Here is a 6,235-nt window from a genome sequence, read left to right as displayed (position 1 = left end):
TTAAGGTGGCACACACCCACCCATCCTTGTATATGTTTGTGTTTTGAATAATACGTTCAAACAAATTAAATTCATATAAAGTAATAAAACTAAAAAAAAAAAAAAAACTTTTGATACAAAATATATAGAGCTTATAGAAAATAATATCAAGAGTGTAAAATCGGAATTAAATCTCTTGAATCTCTACTCATTATTTTTTTCAATTTTTAAAGAATTTATGTTCGTCCTCATGTATAGGGGAATAAGAGTAAATGTTTACCTATTTAAGGTTTTATTTTTTAAGTTTCCTTTTTATGTTTATTTAAGTCTTAAATCTCATATATAATTATCATCTATCACTCAAATTATACATTGAAGTAGCCCCACACCTTACAAAATAAGGCGTCATAACGTGTTGTAACACGCCATAACGCGTTACAGTGCAAGCCAAACCTTAGATTGTAGCTATGGGGGTTAAGTAGCCGCGAACCCAAGTCTTGATGTCATAACGAGTTATTTAGAATCATGATTATGTTATTTTTTTTGTTGGATTGGATCAGATAGGACAAAAAGTCATCCTTGTATATCTTTAATGTGATCCATTGTCGAGAATGCTAGCCTGAAACTACTAGTGTTGCTTATCTATTAATGCCATCTCTTGCATTTACTTGCCTTGTGAGTGATCATGGATGGATAAAAACGGACATGATGACGTCGTGCGTTTAGGAGATAAGATTGAATCTTATAATCTATTGATAACAAATGCATCCATTAATAACTTATAGAGATATTTTAGGGATTGATTTAATTCATAATTTTCTTAGTTGGTTTGTTAAATTAAAACATGGGGAGTTGGATAATAATTAATTAGCCATAATCTTTCTTTATGATTAATTATTCTTCATAAAAAAAACATTTTTGTTTAAAAAAATGTAATCAAAACATTAATAAATATTATAAATACTTCTGATATGACGTTTGTTTGTTTTTTCGTTGTTTTATAAATGTATCTGGATTTCCTTTAAAAAAAAGAAGACATTAAGTATTAAAAAATTTATCAAGATGGTGATATTTTGAAGATAAAAAGGTAAAAGGGTAGATTTAATAGAAATTTTAAAATAATAGTTATGGATTTCTAATCCAAATGTCTTTATTTAGGGTTTGCCATAAAGTCATGATATTTTATTTTCTATATTATTTCTATTTTAAATATATACATACATAATATTGATAAGAGAATAATAACTAAATAATAGAATAAGAAAACGGTCGAATCATATGCGATTTTACGTTAAAAATCACAGTAGTATTTCAAACCTTTCCACTATGGTTGCTTTATATTACATTCCACATACATGTACGTGTGTGTTTATGTACAAATACATTACATACCCATTATCCGTTCATCTTACAAAAATTACAATATCTATCGTCTTGAGTTGTCCTAAAGATACAAAACATTTTTACACGTTGTCGTTGATTGTTATAAGATATTTACGATATTAATTGTTTTTCATAAGTTTCTCAGATGCTCGATTATGATATATTTTAAATACTTATTTATTGAATAGAAATTCCTAAGTATTACAAATCCATTGTAATTTTTTAAATGAAAAAGAATAATATTTGTTTGTTAATTACAACGACAATTTAAAATCATAACATTACTTTTAACTTGTAATCTTTTTAAGGACGACATATCCCATTACCTTTTTTTATTGAAATGACGCTCGATAATATTAAATAAAAGAAATTCCAATAATATAAGGGTAATGTTTATATACATCTTTTTTTGTGTCAAAATCAGGTTAAATTATGTATTAGAAATGTAACAACAAATTTAATGTTAGTGTATATAAAGATGGATTCTCTATAATTTCAGTTAGCAAAAATACTGTCATTTTAGTTATTTTTAATAATTAATATGATGATAACATTTGGCACAATTTGGTCATCCATCCGTTTTTTTTATTATATATTTTTTATATTTTATTGTATATCAATATTTACTTATTACATTAATAAATTAATGGACCGTTTACCAAACGTTTACCCGGATAAGCCACTTACCAAGTAACATTATCTTATCGGATGAATGTGGTAAGGATCAAAAATCTTACCCGATAAGAACGAGACAATGACCAAAAGTCTTACTCGGTTAGTGAGAGCGACGGCTCTTACCATGGTAAGTGTTTACCGGGTAAATTGTTGCGTACAATCTCGTTTTGATGAACTAAAATATTATCCAATAAGTAAATAATAATGTTAAATTGTACCGATAAACACTTATCAGGTAAATGTTTGGTAAACTACCCAAAAAGAATTCAATAATGTTATTTCTAGTATAGTGATTAGAGGAGATAAGGTCTAGGTTTTAAAGGTATCAAAAGTAGACACCTAAAAAGGGAATGTGACATAAGAAACCTTGTTTTTGTTTCCCACACCCTTCAGCCTCTCTTTTTCCAACCCCTTTCATGAATAAATAAATATTACATATATAAATTATTTCTTTTATAAATCTAATAATATGTATAATCAATTTTAATGTGATAAAATATAATCTTTATACAGTGTTGTTTCATATTTAAATGTTTAAGATTGTTTTTTTTCTACAGAAAATAGTTTTGAATGTTTCGTATATGAAACACCACTATACAAACATCACATTTTCACACTTGTTGTTTCATAAGTGAAATAACAAATAAAATTTGGTTTCTGAGTTTGTACAGTCTATTGAGTTTCTAATAATTATGTTGGGGCCGTTGAAATAAAAAAAGACTAATTATCGTGAGAATGTAAGAATGAAAGGTTCATATGTGAATTTTTGAAAAATTCCATTTGAATAATCTGTAACGTTGATTCACATGTGCATTCTAATAGATTTTCCCCGATTTTTTCAGTTATTCACATATGAACTTTCCGTTTTAACATTTTTTTATTTGAATTTCTCACTATATACATATTATGTATACGTGTGTGAATAGACAATGAATGTATTAATTACGACATGTACATGTATTGTCTAATGACGTAATTTTGTAAGACAATTTTCTACTCATTGAATATCGATACAAATAGCCTTGCGTTTGATTGATTAGATGGTAGGTCCGTCATTAATTCTCCGTGGTGACAATCGTGACACTTGTCTTGACGACATCTTTCATCGACTTCATGATCAAATGACAACCAGTTACCAAGTTTGGCTTGTAACATGCTATTCTAATGCTAAGTTTGTTGTAATTGGTGTTGTCATGGTCTCACATTTAGGGATCGCTTTTTAAATGTTTTACACCGCTCTAATTATAATGATGGTCTTTAGTCTCATATTTTATTGATTGCTTTTTAAATAATTATAATTTGTTAAATACCACGTTGGGTTTATACCTAGTAGAGTGTTTTGTAGGACTTGAGTTTGTAGAACTAAAGAATAAAACGTCATATCTCAAAGGAAAATTTACATGTTTTTGAACGTCGTAACAAGTTTTTTAGAACATTTTTTTAAATAAGATGTCGTGTTAGCTATTATATATGAAACTTTTGAGAATCTATAAACCCATCTTTTTATAAGACATTTTGTTTAAAAGATGTCCAACAAAAACTTGTTACAATGCATAAAAGCATCATATAAACTTGTTGTAACGCTTATTAATATGATACTTTTTATTTTTTGGTTATGTAAACTCAAGTCCGATAAAACACTATATTAATAAACACTATAGAAACTTATATTTTACCAATATAGTCTTAAAATAAAACTTACTTTTTTTCTAAAACATCAAAGAGGTATTTTCTTTTACATTTTATTCACTAAAACAGCGAAGAGATCCTTTTTTTTTACATTTTGTTCACTAAAACATCAAAGTGTTTTTTTTTTACATTTTATTTATTCTTTAAATTTTATTCATCGTAATATATATTTTTTTAACTTTTATTTCACTGTTTGCTCAATATATTATTTTTATACGATTTCTATATTTTTTTTATGTAGAAAAGAAATACAAATTAGAAGCTACATAAACCTTTTATTTTGGTGTCATTTTAATTGCTTTGACAAGAACTTTCTAATGATATATATTTTTGATTAAAAAATAATTATTTTATTATAATTTAATAAATTACATAAATTAACCAAATATATAAAAAAACTCATTAGGGGTAAATTAATTATTTTACTTGTTATGTTATATCCAGTTCCGTCTTACCAAATGTTGAACAACTATTCTGTTTTTTTCTGTTTTGTCTGGATATCAAATATATCCCAAACGAACATAAATAAGCTTCCGTTCATATGTGTCTCTAGTAATGCACCTTAGACTTTGCTGTCCTGAGCAGTAGCCCACTTTGGGCCGACCCTGATGGGTCTTATAAACTCAATTTTATAGTCAGCAAAGATTATTATTTCGATTTCAATCAGGGAAAAAATATATTTAAAAACTATTTTTCATATAAATTTTGTTCCAATTTATTAGAATAAATACAATAAATTACTTAAAATATATAAGGAATAAAATTCCAAATAAAATACCTCAAAAATGCAATTTTTATGTGAGCCGCCACGACCACGCTGTAAGACTTGGATGGGCTGAAATGATTAAAACTCTACTGTTATGCTTAGTACTATAAAATATCAAACACCCATCATTTTCTTTGAATGAATAACAAATAATAATAATAAAAAAACAAAAAAAAATTTGTTGTGGCTCGAAGCCTTGGTAGGTGAAAGCATGCATGATGCATCCACATGGCAATGAAGAGCCGCCGCCGATGGCCTGGGGCTGAGCCACCAGTCAACAGTCTAACACATCTCATGCCTCTCATTTTTCATGTTCTTGGACGTTTTGTTTTGTCATGCCACACGTCTCTATGTTGATTACAATAATCCGTGCTTTGATTTATTTGTTTAATAATTAAACATATAAAATTTAATAATAATTGATTTGTATGAATTATTATATATTTTATTTTGGTTATTGTTTTAAAAAACCTACTTTAAAATTATATATTTTAAAAAACACATTATTATATATTTGATGTAATTAAGAAAGCGTAATATGTATTTTTATAGCCTTCAATAAACAAATAAAACCATTACTTAAATTTATTATTCTTAATGTATCCTCACGTTTTATAAATCCACCATTTCCAAAAAAATAACGTGTTTTATTTTATAACATTAATTCACTTGCGTTTTCAACGTTATTTTTTACAAAATAATTAGAAAACATTTGTATCGAATACATATGTTTCATCATTTTTACATCATAAATGTCCACATTAAAACATTTGTCTTTCAGCTAAAAAAGTCAAAATAATTGAAATAGAAGGTCAAACATGCAACAGATTGAAAACTTGTATACCTCCAAACAAAACACAACATAAACGAACTAAATCAAAGCCACATGTTGTAAATATTGAAGACCTAAAAATCAATAAGAAAATAAGATGTTTGAAATTTGAAAATTATGCAATTGTGATTTTTTTGTTCAATCTTTTAATTGACTTTTCATTTTTCAACGGTGACCAACCAGTAAACATTTTTCAAGTAATTGTAAATCTGTTCAAACTAAAATGAGCAGTTATTTACTTTTTCATTAAAATATGAAGAAATTTAAAAACAAAATTAAAATATTAAAGGTATGAAAAATTTAAGGGTGCGTGTGCTATACGAATGAGATCGGACAGAATTGGCGAAAGTTAAGTAAACGAATGAAAGAACTGCGGAGTTTTTGGATTTTGGATTTTCATTTGACATGGATAATATATTAATTTATTAATTTTGTCTCGTATACATAATTTTTGTTCCATAGTTCTGTGTTTTCATTGTTTAACACCAAATGTGAAATAACAAAATTTTATTCTAACTCATTCATCATGTCGAAATAGAATTCAGTTTATGTAATTATCTATACTATATTATATAACATTTGACAAAAACTCTTAAAAACCATTTTTTATACATGAAGTACTGTATATTGATGCATATTACTAAAAATTCAAGATTACAAGTAAATTATGCATAAGTACAACTTATTAAAGCTCGATGTTTGAATTCGTATAACTAACTACGGATAAACATAATCAAATAGAGAACAAACATCTCATTTTAAAATATAAAAAATCTAAAAGATAATTAGAATAATTATCGAGTTCTACAAAATAATTAATTATTATCTTTATAAAAAACCTATATTATTAAATCAAATATAAATTACTTCGTTATTGAATCTAAATTAAATTATAATAAAAAAAATTGAAT

This window comes from Cynara cardunculus (genome assembly GCF_001531365.2).
Source record: "Cynara cardunculus var. scolymus isolate 2C chromosome LG 1, CcrdV1, whole genome shotgun sequence".
Taxonomy (NCBI): Eukaryota; Viridiplantae; Streptophyta; class Magnoliopsida; order Asterales; family Asteraceae; genus Cynara; species Cynara cardunculus.
Note: the sequence above shows the minus strand (reverse complement) of the source record.